General features: G+C 39.6%; 1 pseudogene; it reads left to right on the top strand.

Moving 5' to 3' along the window:
* The window catches only part of LOC132032452 (probable magnesium transporter NIPA3), a 10,303-nt pseudogene extending 8,201 nt beyond the window's left edge, over nt 1–2,102 (top strand).
* Nucleotides 2,103–16,349: the final 14,247 nt, after the last annotated feature.

The raw sequence follows: 16,349 nt of genomic DNA, 5'->3' as shown, positions 1-16,349 counted from the left end.
ACTAGAAAGTTATATACTTAAAAATAACTAAAATATACACAGAATATACTTATAATATATAGTATACATATAACTTAAACATATATATATATATATATATATATATATATATATATATATATATATAAGTTATATAACCTAAGTATATTGATATATATAAGTATATTCTTACTATATATATATATATAAAAGTTATATAACCTAAGTATATTGATATATATAAGTATATTCTTACTATATTTTAGGTATATGTAGTATAACCTAAGTATATTGATATATATAAGTATATTCTTACTATATTTTAGGTATATGTAGTATAACTTAAGCATATAACTTTATATATATATATATATATATATATATATATATATATATATATATATATATATACACGTATATGTTGTATTGCGTTTGCACTATAGGCTTATTAGTCGATAAATATATAAACTTTACTTATAAACTTATATAACATATGTAAATATACCTACAATATACTAATAAATACTATAATACATATATATATACAAAAAATAAAAATAAAAAGGGGTTTTGGACGTGTTTTGAACCGGACCGGTTCCGGTTTCGAACCTAGTGGCCGGAACCGGTGGCCGGTTCGGTTTTAACCGAAAACCGGCCGGTTCCGTAACCGGTTACCGGTCCGGTGCGGTTCAAACCGGTTGACGGGTTTAGATGGGGTGAAAGTTGTATAGAAATGAAACCAATATTTCGAAACATCCCAAAATGTAAAGAGTACCATGAGGATAGAGGTTGACCAGATCTGAAGTATTATTTGGTCTACGAGCTGTAATTTGCACCAAATTATGAATAAATACACAAAAAAATAATAATTAAAGAAATCTGAGTTGAGTAGAAAACACAAAATTTGTTGATCATGCTTCCTAGATGCTATACTTGCTTACTTGGAAATATTATTTGGTCCACGCACTGTAATTTGCAACTCTTTTGCTAGCCATGGTTGCGTGAGTAGCAGGACTCTATTCTGGTTCCACAAAATGATACATTACTATGAGAATACAAAAAAAAAATTGCTTTTCCTGCTAGACGGAGGAGGGTAATCCGGTTACGGTAGGTTCTATAGAAGAAGATTGTAAGAGAATTAGTATTCCAAAGAGCGTTTAACTTGAGAAATTCTGATAAAAAGTTATCAACCAGTTGAAGCTGCCTTATTTGTTGCAAATTACAGAGTCTTAAAAGTGTTATTTAAGATCTTTGTAATTATTACCTTTTTCTTGAACTTATTTCTTCATGAGACCTGTAAAAGCGTGATTGTTTCACTAGTCCCGACTTTCTTATTCTACGCTAAAGTGATATTTTGTTTGGACTATTTCGTTTCAACCCTCGTCAAGCAATACCATGTATTGACTATTAAAATACATTTCAAATATCTGCTTTTTCTGTATTGAATATAAAAACATTTCAAATATCTGACCTTTCTTTTCTATGTTTCAGGCCCTTGATACCTTCAATACTACCATTGTCTCCCCTATATACTATGTTACGTTCACCACACTTGCAATTGCAGCCAGTGTAATCATGTTTAAGGTATAGTGCCTATAATTGTTCTTCTAGCAGTTCTTTTATGAGGTTTCACAACAAGAACGATAAATTTAATTCTCTTGGAAACTATCCTAAAGCTTACACCTTAGAATACCATGTCTCTTTACATGATTAGTATCACTACAAACAAAAACTGAAATAAGCTACGAACTTTGTTTCTAAATTGCTCGGAGCTAACGGAATTTTTTAAAAATTCATCACTAATCCGTCGCTAAATAGGATTAGCGACGGATTTTGCTGTTTAGCTACATAATTTGTCCTTCACTAATCCTTTTTCTTTTTAGCAGTGTATTAGATTCGTCCAATAACTTTACTCTGAAATGCCCACGAATTAAAAACATTTATGTTGCTACAGACATCAAATATTGAACTTGTTGCAATATTGGGTGGCTGGGAAGCCATTGTTATTTGTCCAAAACTTTGATGATACAATTATTTGATCTCTGTATGCTGAATTATTTGCAGGACTGGGACGACTAGAATGTGAGGAGCATTATATCAGGAATATGTGGCTTTATCATTGTGTTAGCAGCGGAATTATCGATTAATAATGAAGAAATACGAAATCGATTTTGGGGAAAATTAGAGAGAGAAATTTCTTATTGATGAACAGCAAAGTCTGATTACATAAGGAATGGGCCTATCCTTTTATATGTGGACCCAATACTTGGACTATTACAATAATACAATGTGGGCCAAGCCCGGTACAAATAATAAATCCAGAAACTGCATAATATGTGTGTAACTAATCCGGATGAGGTGGAATAGTTCCACCCCCCCCTCCTCAAGTTGGAGGGGGAAAGCACTCCTAACTTGTGAAGAAAAGCATGATGAGCAGCACCTGGGAGGGACTTGGTGAAAAGGTCAGCCAGCTGTGTAGAAGAGGAAGTTTGATGTAAAGAAAGCAGACCCTCAGTAAGCTTGGACCGAACCAAATGACAATCAAGCTCAATATGTTTAGTCCGTTCATGGAATACAAGATTTTTAGCAATATGTATAGCAGCCTGGCTGTCACAGTAAAGAGGAATAGGAGAAGAACAAGAAACACCCAAATCACCAAGGAGCCGAGACAACCAAGTAAGATCAGCGACGGCCACGCTCGTGGCTCTGTATTCAGCCTCAGCTGAGGACATGGAAACAACCTGTTGTTTCTTCGCTTTCCAACCAATAAGACTGCCACCAAGAAGCACACAATAACCAGTGACAGATCTCCTAGAATCAGGACAGGATGCCCAGTCACTGTCACAGTAAGCAGCCAAAGAGAGATCAGCAGCATTGTTGAAGAAAAGACCATGAGTAGGGGTGCCTTTGAGATATCTTAGAAGATGCAGACCAGCATGCAAATGAGGAAGACAAGGAGACTGCATAAACTGATTGAGTTTTTGGACAGCAAAGCTAATATCAGGCCGGGTGTGGGTTAAAAAATTAAGTTTCCCAACCAAGGATCTGTATGTTTCTGGATTAGGTAGAGGATCACCCTCAGTAGCCTTGAGTTTAGCAGTTAGCTCAAGAGGACAAATAACAGAAGACACGTCGAGCGGTGGAATTCGGACAGATCGGTGATAAACTTCCTTTGATGTAAAAGAACACCGGTGGAGGAGTAAAGGACCTCGACACAAAAAATAGCTCAAATGACCCGGATCTTTAATCTTGACCGGGCATGGAGATAGGCTTTGAGGGAAGAAATCTCATGTTAGTCAGTTCCAGTCAAAATGATATCATCGACGTAGACAGCTAAAACTACAATGGAATCCCCAGAAATTCGAGTAAACAAGGAGTAATCATTTAGAGAGGGGGTGTAACCTCTAGAGGAAAGAGCCTGGGACAGTTTAGCATACCCTTTGCCTGGAGGCCTGCCGCAAACCATAAAGGGATTTTTGTAACTTGCAAACCAATGTAGATGAGGAAGAAGGAGGGGTATAACCAGGTGGTAACTTCATAAACACCTCTTCATCCAACTCACCATGCAAAAACGCATTGTTGACATCTAATTGAAACATGGGCCAGTGCTTCTTAACAGCAACAACAACAACAACTACAGTCTTGACTGTGGACATTTTGACGATAGGTGAAAATTTTTCATGGAAGTCAATGCCCTCAGTTTGGGTATCACCTCGCACAACCAATCTAGCCTTATATCTTTCTATATGACCATCAGCCTTGCATTTGACCTTGTAAACCTATTTACACCCAATGGGCTTCTTGCCAGGGGGCAATTCAACAACAACCCAAGTCTGGTTAGCTTCTAAAGCCTCAAACTCCTTGGCCATTGCATCTTGCCATTCAGGTGAAGAAGCAGCCTGAGAGTATGTGTGAGGTTCCAGCACAGGCTGAGCACAAGTAGAAGTAAGGGAAACAACGATCGGAGCCGAACGGGGAAGGAGGAAGGGAGAGATGATAGTCATTAAGGTAAGTAGGAAGAGTGTGAGGTCTGGAAGACTTTCTAGTGGGAAGGGAAGAAACAACAGAAGTGGGGGGAGGAGAAGGAGATGCAGATGATCGTGGAGGAGAAGGGGCAGATGAAGGGGGAAGAAGCGAGGGGAGGGTGAGGAGGAGATGAAGGAGGAGAGGAAGGGGTAGGGGGATTGGGTGGGGAGGAAGGGGAAAGCGAGACCGAGGGGAACACATATCGGAGATGGTGGAAGATAGCTCGACGGGTGAAGGAAAACGAGCAAAGGAGAGGAAGAGGGAGAGAAAAAAAGGAAAGATGTGTTCATAAAAAACAACATCCCGTGAGATGAAGGTAGACTTGGAAAGGAGGTTGTATAGTTTATAACCCTTCTTGGCAAAAGGGTATCCCAGAAAAATGCAGGGAACAGATCTGGGATCAAATTTATGCCTATGGGCTCTTGATGTGGTAGCATAACATATACACCCAAAAGTTCTAAGGTGAGAGTATGAGGGGACAGAACCATATAGGACTTCAAAAGGACTTTTATTTTTTAGTATAGAAGTGGGAAACCTGTTGATGAGGTAGGTGGCAGTCAAAAGACAATCACCCCAAAAGGAATGGGGCAAGTGAGACTGGTAAAGCAAGGCCCTAGCAGTCTCAAGAAGGTGTCTATGTTTCCTTTCCACAACTCCATTTTGTTGTGGAGTGTGGGGGTAAGAAGTTTGATGAATGATGCCCTTAGAGGAAAAGAAAGAAGAACCTGCTAAACTAGAGCCTAATTCCAAGGCATTGTCACTCCTTACAGTTTTAGCCTTGGAATTAAATTGAGTTTCAACCATGGCAACAAAGGCCTTGAGTAAGTCAAAAGCATTACTCTTAGCACCCATTAAATGAGTCCAAGTGGCTCTAGAATAGTCATCTACTATGGTTAAAAAATACCTAGCTCCATGGGAAGTAGGAGAGTGGTAAGGACCCCATGTGTCTATGTGGATTAATTGAAAAGGAGAGGTAGTATTAATATCACTAAAGGGAAAAGGGAGTCTAGTCTGTCTTGCCAAAGGACACACGAGAACAAGGAAAAGATTGAGAAGAAGATAAAGAAGAATTAATAGCATGTATTCCGCCGTTTTCTAGAAAAGGGGATATGACCAAGTCTAAAGTGCCATAGAATATCCATATTTTATTCAAATTTGCAGAAAAACGATGGGGAACATACGCGAATGGGGGAACAAGATCACAAGAAATAGGTAATGCAGAATCACATACAGTAGAAAAACTAGAAGCAGTTGTTGAATCACAAACAGTAGAGATAACAGGGTCTGCAGGAGATGTAGGAGTGTGAACTAATTTGTATAGTCCATTGATCAGTCTACCAAGTACGTTGGCTTCTTCAAAGAAGCCACCGAAACATGCACACGGTCTTTTGAAGCGAGCAATGCCATCAAACTGAGAAACTAAGTGATAGACAGAAATGAGATTGAATTGGAAAGAGGGAACATAAAGAACATTGTGCAAAATAATATCAGGAGAGAGGGATAAGGAACCAGTGTTGGTGACTTTGACTTTATAGCCATTAGGAAGAGAAACAAGACAAGGAACTGACAAAGGTTTGATGTTGAAGAGAAGAGAAATTTGAGAGGTCATATGATCAGAGGCTCCAGAATCTATAATCCATTCATAACTTTTTACTTGTGAAAATAAACAAGGTTTAACAACATGTGTGGCGTAACCCACACTTAAGAAATATACGAAGCCAAGAGAGATTGAGATGAGCTTGGTGTAAGGTGAGACTTACGGATGATGTTGCGGTTGAATTCTCGTACTAGTCAAACCCATAGGATGAACCATAATTCTCGAAAGCGGGGGCTAGCAAGTGAGTCATTGTGATAGGAAAGATGTTACATATGTGGTGCGGAGATGGATTAAGTGTGGCGACGGCAACAACCTTTTGGAAAGCGAGGGTCTTTGTGAATTTAAAGTTTGGTGGATAGCCATGGGTACGTGACATTTGTCAATGACATGTCCGGACCTTTTACAATATTTGCAGAAGAGAGATTGCTGTTGAGTGTCATGATGTACTATGGAAGGATGCTGTTGGTGCCTGGAAAAGGAACCAGAACTAACAGAAGAACCACCTTTGTGGAATGAGGCGTGGAAAGAGGCAGATTCAGATGAGAATTGGGAATTGTTGGATACTTCTCTCTGCTTTTCATCACTTAACAAGATGCTATAGGTAGTGTCTATGCTTGGAAGTGGTTTCATCATCAGTACATTACTCCTAACCTGAGCATAGGTGTCGTTTAAGCCCATAAGGAACTGATAAACCCTCTGCTCATCCTCAAATTGCATACCATTAGGACAATAACACTTATTTGTAGATATAGAGGAAAACTCATCCCACAATTGTTTGATCTTAGTGAAATATGAAGCAATGTCGAGTGAACCTTGAGAAATATGAGCTATCTCCTTTTTTAGTTCAAAAACCCTTGCCCCATCAGCTTTTCCATACCTATTTTCTAGTTCCCTCCAAATAACTTTAACAAACTCGAGAATACACCACCGTACTTGTGAATTTCACTTTGTTACGAGTTAGTTAGCCAAGCAACCACTAAGTCATTGCATCTTGCCATTGTCGAAATAAAGGAGAGTCGGCAGAAGGCTTTTCATATGTTCCATGAATGAAATCAAGTTTACTTTGAACAGACAAGGCAACCAAAGCAGATCTACGCCAACTACCATAGCACGTTCCATCGAAAAGCTCAGAAACTAGGGATGATGCTAGTAAATCAGAGGGATGGAAATAAAGTGGGTGACATGGATGCGTGTAGCCATCGGGGTGAAATAGAATTCGAGTGTGGTAGAATTCGAGTTTGTGGAGTTCGTAGACATGTTCGTTCCTCCATTTGAGGGAATATTCTCAACATTATCAGCTATATCCGTAATGTACTATCAAGTAATGCGCAATTTTACAGAAAACCACTAATACAAGGGAAATCGAAGCAGGTTAAAGACAAATCAGACAAATCTCCTAAAGCTGATTCAAATGCCAGTCAAAATCGCTACCTTAGCGCAAACAAACCCTAGGTAATTAAGAACCTTAACATGTACTGATGTAGGTTACGAAAACCCTAGAAATCAACCGATCTAGAATGATATTAAAAATATAAAAGAACGAAGTTACCAATTTGCTATTCACAGGCGAAAAAGCACGATCCTCGAAAACCTAAGGAGCTACACCTCAGCGAAGCAAAACCACAAACTTCATCGAAATCAAAACTCAAAATGAAATTGAGCGATGAAACCAACACTTATATGATCGGAGACTTCGACGAAGCCGGAATTCACGATATTTCGGGCTTTGATACCATGTTAGCAGCGGAATTATCGATTAATAATGAAGAAATACGAAATTGATTTTGGGGAAAATTAGAGAGAGAAATTTCTTATTGATGAATAGCAAAATCTGATTACATAAGGAATAGGAATGGGCCTATCCTTTTATATGTGGACCCAATACTTGGACTATTACAATAATACAATGTGGGCCAAGCCCGGTACAAATAATAAATCCAGAAACTGCATAATATATGTGTAACTAATTCGGATGAGGTGGAATAGTTCCAACACATTGTTTTATCTGGAACAGTGTTATTACATACTTCTAAAGAGATGGAAAGAAGTTCATCTTTTAAAGGTGCTTACTCATTCTAGTATTCGATGTTCTTCCTTATTACAGTCAAATCTCTCTATAATAGCATCGTGTATCTGGTTATTTTTTGGCTGCTATAGCGAAATGCTGTTATAGATAACATATAATATAACATGACACGAAAAATTTGTTCCAAAGAAAACTCGGCCATTATAGTGAAATGTTGTTATAGAGGATGACTATTTAGGAGAGGTCTGATTGTATTAAATTTCACCAATGCATTGCAAAAATGCGAGGTAACTACACGCCTTTATCCCCTACATTATCAACCCGACTATGTAGTACAAACGGGGTAGTATCTTGAACATGAAGAGGAAGTTGAACCATGTTCGAGGAAGTCGGTGCAAGAAGATCGAGCTCACGCGTAACATGAGTTCCTTAGGATCGGTAGTGAAATCAACCTTGCAGATTAAAAATGGCTGCTTGTAAGTGATTTATCCATCATTCTTTGCTATAAGCGTTCATTTACGGTATGTACGATAATTTTGCGAAGGTCGGATTTCAAACGCTTTTGAAGAAGTTCATGGAAAATCGACTAATGGCATCTTTTTTTATAGACCGCTCCAAAAAAATAATAGCCAGCAAATGTATAGGTTTTGTGTATTAAGTACAAATATACACATAATATAATTAATCTATATATTATATACATTTAATATACATAATATGTGTATATGTTTTGTATATTTTGGCTAGCGACCGTAATTAATTTCATTGACGGGAGAAATTAAAAAAAGCCCAATTGCAAATATGTAAAATAGCAACACAAGAAGCGGAGTTACGATTAGATTTGCACTTATTTGAAGTGACATGATCTTTTTGCAGTAGAAGAAATTGCAAGGTTTTCCCTTCAAATGAGTTGGTCTTTAATTTTGGGGCAAAGACATAAATTACCATCCGGTGAAACTATTGATGACCGGATGGCCCAAGAAGTATAACAATAACATAATCAGTTGATACACTCAAGTTACATCTATTAGTGGCGTAAAGCGGACGTTGTCAAATATAGTAACCCAAACAAGGTTGGGGTCGAATCCCACAGGGAATATGTATAGAAAAGGTTACTAATTGTATGTGATACTGGTCTTTAAAGGCTTTAATTCTATTCCGAATAGTTTGGACTAATTGTTTTGTAATATAAACTAGCACTATGACTTGAATTGTAATTAACGAGAGAGACTAAGGTTGTGTTCCCCGTTTTGATTAGATATTATGCTTCGAGTTTGAATGTGATATACTTAATGGTTGTTCTAAGGATTTGCACTTGATCTCTTAAAGACTTCCTAATGTTTCTCAACGATTAGGTCGTATTTCCTCTTTATGATTTTCCCAAATATAAAAGAGTTGATATCGAAGAATGATCAATAATGCCAATTAGACTTGTTTATCCCTAAGTTAGTCTATTAAACGAGGGTTAACGCCACTAGTTATTACTATTCAATCTTACCAATTCTAACCACTTTCCCAAGAAAAGTTAGAATAATGGCTTAGGCTAATGCTTGCAATCATTACCCAACACTAAAACACAAAGATTGAATAAACACCAACAACCATTATGCATATATCAATAGTAGAAACCCATGCACATAATACCCGTCATAGGGTCCACAACCTTAGAATTAGAATTAGCTACTCATACTTTTGTTCAACAAAGAAAGCTTAAAAGAAGACATAATGTAACTTACAATGGGAATAAATATGAGCTAAGGATGAAGTTTTGGCCTTTAATGCTCCAACAGCTTCACAACAATTTAATGCTAAGAGTTAATGCTCTCTAATGAGTGATAAATTTCTGGAAAACCTAGAAGAAACTATTTATAGGATCCAAAAAACGCGTCACAGTCCTGGACAAATTTGCGGCAGCGTTACGGACCGTAACACGTGTTATGGTCCATCCTTTGTTCCGTCCTTTGTTAGCTCAATATTAGGTCACCCGTTACGGCTTCCTTCGACGGACCGTAACATAAGTTACGGTCCGTATCACCCAGCGGATCTCAGCCTCAAGTGTTCAGTGGATATCTTCTTGCCATGCATTACGCTCCACGTTACGACCCGTAACGATGCGTTACGGACTGTCCTTCTGAGTCGTAATGTTGGAATCCATAAGCATTTTTCTGGAATTTCCTCTCATGTTCCGGATCCACGTTACGGTCCGTAACACATGTTATGGACCGTCCTTTAGCTCTAAAGTTGTCCGTTTTCAGTGATTTTCTTCATTTTCGTTCCTTAGTCAACTAACCCTACAAAACATCAAAAGAACATAAGAAACGATATAAAAACACTAAAAAACAAGTAAAACTCCTAGTAAAAAGACATCAATGTGCTTTTAATTTCACGGCACATCAAGACCCCTAACTTAAGTCTTTGCTTGTCCTCAAGCAACTAAAACAAGGCTCAATACTAACACACAACATCTACCAAAACAAGAATGCCTACGGTGGTTTTGGCACGTATTTCTAGCACATATTACTTAATCCAAAAAAATATTGGGCTCTTATCAACATCCTAATTATGACACAAGATGCACATTTCAGAACTATTTCAATTCACTATGTAGCCTCAATTAATGACATAATCGTAATATGGGAATCTCTATGCACATGAATCTCAATTTCTGGAAAGTCAGTCAATTTCACAATTTAAAACCTTTACGCCCTCACATAGACCAAAGAATGTCCCAACACACATATTTCCAAGATAACTGGGACAAGAGACTAAAGAGAATAGAAAGACACTCACACTTACAAAGAAATTTGCATACCATACTTGCACATACCATAGGCTTGCCCTTATTTTCAATGCCTTCAACTTTGAACAGTTCGATTGTGATCACACTAGGACTTTTGTGGCTTGTAATGTAGGCTTAGGGACGGGTAGGATAAATAGTTGGATAATGGTGACTACTTCCTCCGACACTACACTTGACTTCATTCACCTTTCTTTCCTTTTATTGTTGACCCTACAGTTCCGGCGTGGATTTATTTACAACTTATTAACTCTTTTTGAGACACATTTTTAGAAGTATATATATATATTATTTTTTATTTTTTATATCACTATTCTAACCACACCGAATCATGCACTGCATTACTCACGACCACCCCCAATGTTACGCCTCGAAAATTTCTCCTTATCGTACAGTGAATAGACTAACGAGGGGCATGATGTTCACGAGGTTTGGACAAGTAGGAGATAGTAGTTGATGGTCCTAATTAAGATTTTCAAAGACATTCGAGTTAAGGAAAGAAAGATGTTAAGGAAAGCGAGTTATAAATTGAGCGTATCGGGTAAGAACTTCGAGTATTAAGTTAATGATGTCTAAATGACACTTTGAAGAAGAGTTATAACGTCCCTTAGAATGGTATTGAAGTGTTAGACAAGTGTTAAGAAGGTTCCATAAGGATCGGAGATCAAACGAGTCGACGAGAGCAAGTATCGGAAAGCTGGGCAACCTACGGCCAGACATGCGGCCGTATAAAAAGTATGGACCGTATGTCCAACCGTAGATTCAGCCCAGCAGAGCATACTTGAATGGAACAGATCTACGGCCAGACATACGGCCCGTAGAAAGCATACGGACCGTATAATCTGGTCGGGTCTGAACTCAATTTATATAAGGGACCTCTCCTTCACTTCTTTTCATTTCATCTTTCACCTCCACACTTCAAGAAACCTCTAGAACATTTCCATACACTTCATCCATAAGAAAACAATAGAAATCAAAGATCAACAACAAGAATTGAGTAGAATCAAGTGTATGAAACCCATTAAAAGTCATTCAAATCAAGAAATCCCAAGAGAGAGGAAGTAGGGTTTTGGTGGAAAAGGTGAATTGTCATCCGAGGCTTGTTCCTCTATCATTTAAGGTAAGTTTTACGGTATTTCTATATTGTTTGAAGTATTAATAAGTTGAAACACATGGATGGTAGAATAGAGTAGAAAATGGGTCTTAAATGGGTGAAAAATGTCATTGTGGAATAGTAGTTGGAGTGAATCATGAAAATGGTTACGTTGAGATTATAAATGTGTTATAAATGACATTTAGAACATGAAATAAGTATTGTATGTGAAAGTACGTGATAATAGCCTTTGGTCATGATGTTGGAGAATTGGAGTAGAATTGTGAAATGTGAATAATGTAAATGAATGGCGATTGTTGCTAGCGATATTGTGATTGTTGTTATGAATGTTGGGAGTTGATATGGAATATGGCGGAAAGTAGTATAAACAAAGGAAACGCTGCTCAATTTTCTTTAGCCTTAAGAAGCACATTCTTGTAATTACCCAACTAACGACGATACGAACTATCTTGAAGGTAAAGACGCAAGCATTAAAGGAGAACGAGCAAGCGATAGAATAGTTAAACGACAAAGGTATGTGAGGCTTAACCCTTCTTTCTAAGGCATGAATCTTATGCATGATTTTCCTTCCTCTTTGTGAATTCCCTACATTCCAAAAGATTAAAGGCCTATGTGCATGAATGGTCATATGAGATAAGAAATGTGCTACGAATACGAAGATAATAATGTCAAGCTTAAATCCTAAAGTTTCTAGAGATTATGAAATGATATACCTACGAAGTGAATGATGTTGACTACGATCTATTAATGTCTTCCTCACGTACACTCGCCTTAAGATGTAGTCCCTCCAAGGTGAGACAAAATGACTACGACTACTCCATAACGTAGTCGGAGGTCCACGACCTTACGTCACCCCGACACAGTTATAGTTGCTTTCAAGTCCTAAGATATAAATTGATGGTATATGATAATGATGTGATTCCACCGCGCCTAATTGGACGGGCATGTCACCGCTACAGCGGGCTGCATACGATTCCACCGTGCCTAAATGGCCGGGCATGTCATCGTAGGCGGGTTGCTATGTTTACACCGAGGCTAGAGGTCGGGCATGACACCACTAGTGGTGCATATGATGGTTACCGGACGCAGTTCTGGTATGATGATGTATGATTGATACGACGATGCATGTATGGTATGATGATATTCATGTGATATGATAAAGCACACGTTATGATAATGCACATGATATGCTTATGTATGACGAATGTATATGACATGTATTTGTGCTTAAAAGAGTACCCAGATTGTATCCTCATCGCATGACTTATGATATTCTTGTTATGCTTATTTCATTCCTGCCTTACATACTCAGTACAATGTTCGTCACGCGTAAAAAACGTTTTCTTGGACGCCGTGTTCATGCCTACGAGTACGGGGAGGTGATCCGGACTCATAGAGCCATTAGGCGATTGAGAGCACTCCACTTTTCCCGGAGGTGCCATTTATTATTCTTTTGGTACATATATGTATATATTTTGGGCACGACGGGGTCCTATCCCGTTCATATATCCAGTACTCTAGTAGAGGCTCGTAGATACGTATGTGTGGGTATTATGGTCCCATAGTCTTCATGTATATGCATCTATATATATATACACATTATTTTGATAGCCGATGGGCTTATGCTTATAAAAGTAATTATGTTGCAAATGATGATAGTTTCATATGAGTACGAGTATGTACATTATGAATGAGAGTAGATGAGCATCAGAATGGGTGGTGTTCGGTGGTTAGCCCCGGATACCCGTCATGGCCCGTAGCTCGGGTCGTGATAGAAGTGGTATCGGAAGCGGTTCGGTCCTAGGAAGTGTCTACGAGCCGTGTCTAGTAGAGTCTTGTTTATGGTGTGTTGCGCGCCACGCCAATAAACGAGGGCCTACGGGGCATTTAGGAAAAATGACCATCTTTCTTCTTATGAGATCGTGCGATAGGGTCGTGCATAAGCTTTTATCCTCCCTAATAGTATGTTGTGATTTCAGAAATGCCGCAAAAAAGAAAAGCTAAATCTGCCCAGAAGGGCAAGACTACGACAAAGAGGCGGGCAGAAAGGGAGCCGCCTATGAATGTAGATGAGGATGAGTCACATAATGAGGCTCCATCTAATGCCTCTACTACTCCGCCTATTACGGAAGTGCAAGAAGGGGCTTCAGCTCCAGCTCCTATGCCTCCAGTTCCTCCACCGCCTATTACTAACGCAGTTGGTTGCCGCTCAGGCACAACGGCAAAATGCGGGCCCAAGTGATGTTCGGCTAGTACTAGAGCTCCGAGACTTCGCATGGTCTAAATCCTCCAAAATTCTTTGGGTCAAAGCCGGATGAAGACCTGGGAGCTTTATTGATGAAATGATGAGGACGTTGCGAATTATTCATGCTTCCGAGACTGAATCAGTGGAGTTGGCATCATATAGACTCCGAGATGTGGCGATATTGTGGTATAATAATTGGATAGCATCGAGGCAAGAGAATGCGCCTCCTTCCGTTTGGCAAGAATTTGTGGATGCTTTTATTCGCTATTATTTGCCACCCGAGGTGCGCCAAGCTAGAGCGGATAGATTCTTAAATTTGAAGCAAGGGAACATGAGCGCTCGGGAGTATAGCCTTCAATTTAATTCATTGGCTAGATATGCCCTGACAATGGTGGCCGATATGGGCGATAGGGTGCATAGATTTGTGAGTGACTTAGGGCTACATTTGTTTAAAGATTGTAACGGCTTCATTGCATGATGGGATGGACATTTCTCGCATTTAAGCCCATGCCCAAAACTTAAAGGGACAACAACCTCCGCAGAGGAGTGATCGTGATGTTGATAGAGGACAAAGCAAAAGGGCTAGATCTATGAGCACGGGCGGCGATTATAGAGGGGGATCAAGGCCGACACATTCTAGGCACTCAGGCCAGTCAGTGACGAGTGCACCTCCCCGATTTACAGGCATAAGATTTGATCGCTCTTTCGTTTCGGAGACGGGGCCGAGTTCGAGGGCCCCGTGTTCGCGGTTTGAGGGAGATTACGGTCGGGGGAGACCATAGTTCCCCAATGCGACCGGTGCGAAAAATTGCACTCGGGGGCCATGTCGCCGGGGCACCGATACGCGTGTGCTATTTGTGGGCGAACGGGACAGAACTTGATGCGAGCTCGTCCTTCGAGGTATGGTAGAGGTGGGGTTCGGCCCACGAGGGTCGGCCCCGGCGGGTTCCTCTTCGGTACACCCTACGTGCGGACTCCCGGCATTCCGGCGGGCCGGGGTAGAGGCCGAGGGGATCGTCTGCGGGCGCTACGGCCCCCGCTTGTATGCTGGCGGACGGGGGATCTCGAGTCCTCCCCGGATGTGGTTACGGTACATTATTGTGTTTTCTCATAATGTGTATGCATTGATAGATCCGGGTTCCACATTATCATATATTACTCCGTATGTTCTAATCGTATTGGGGTGAAACCCGAGCCAATTAAAGCTTTTGAGGTGTCTACTCGGTTGGTGATCCCGTGATAGCTAGACAAGTGTATAAAGATTGTATAATTGTGATATGTGATCGCCAAACCAAAGCTGATTTACTTGAGCTTGAAATGCTAGACTTTGATGTTATAATGGGTATGGATTGGTTGGCCTCATGCTATGCGAATGTTGACTGTCGAATGAAATTAGTTCGATTTCAATTTTCGGGAGAGCCCATGCTTGAATGGAAAGGTAATACAGCAGCTCCAAGGGTGAAGTTTATTTCCTACCTCAAGGCAAGAAAAGATGATAGCTAAGGGCTATATTTATCATTTAGTCGGGGGGTTCGTGATACGGAAGCGAAAGTCGCCCAACTTTCCGTCTGTCTAGGTAGTAAATGAGTTTCCAAATGTATTCCCAGATGAACTTCCAGGAGCCTTCCTCCAGAGAGAGAAATTGATTTCGCCATTGATGTGTTGCCGGACACTAAGCCTATTTCTATCCCTCCTTATCGAATGACACCGGCAGAATTGAAAGAATTAAAGGCACAGTTGAAGGATTTGCTCGGCAAGGGGTTCATTAGACCCAACTCGTCGCCGTAGGGAGCACCGGTCTTATTTGTGAGAAAGAAGGATGGCTCCCTACGAATGTGCATTTATTATAGGCAGTTGAATAAGGTGACGATAAAGAACAGGTATCCTCTTCCGAGAATTGATGATTTGTTCGATCAGCTACAAGGTACCAAATGGTTTTCCAAGATAAATTTGAGGTCGGTTTATCATCAGGTGAGAGTTAGAGAAGAAGATATTCTCAAGACAGCTTTCAGAACAAGATATGGCCATTATGAATTTCGAGTGATGTCGTTTGGGCTAACTAATGCTCCGGCGGTATTTATGAATTTGATGAATAATGTGTTCAGGCCTCTCTTGGGATTATTCAAAGAAGGGATAGAGGTTAGTTAACGGATAATCAAAGAAAAAGTTTATAGGCTCGAAATGGGAGACTAGGGATCATTTTCTGTACAGGTTGGGCTCATTTAAGATAAACAAGCTTTGGAGTCAATACAAAGAAAACCTAAGATCAACCTTGAAACCAAACTTTCCTTAGAATTCAAGCACGACCATTGGGCAAGTTCTAGATTACAAGCACCATAAACAAATGGATACTAAGAACTCACAACACAATGGCATAAGGATTGTTTCACTACTCGACTTGACTTAGTTTGAAAATTACACATACATGGTTACCTTATATTTGCAATGTTATTAAAAGAACCGTACGTATCGATATAAACGACGCGTTCTTAGTTTACGTCGCAAAATTGTAAAACACTTTTATACATATATAAGACACAAACGCCCCCAAGTTTATCCTTACTT

Source organism: Lycium ferocissimum, chromosome 10, assembly GCF_029784015.1.
Source record: "Lycium ferocissimum isolate CSIRO_LF1 chromosome 10, AGI_CSIRO_Lferr_CH_V1, whole genome shotgun sequence".
Taxonomy (NCBI): domain Eukaryota; kingdom Viridiplantae; phylum Streptophyta; class Magnoliopsida; order Solanales; family Solanaceae; genus Lycium; species Lycium ferocissimum.
This window is presented reverse-complemented; position numbering and strand designations above follow the sequence as displayed.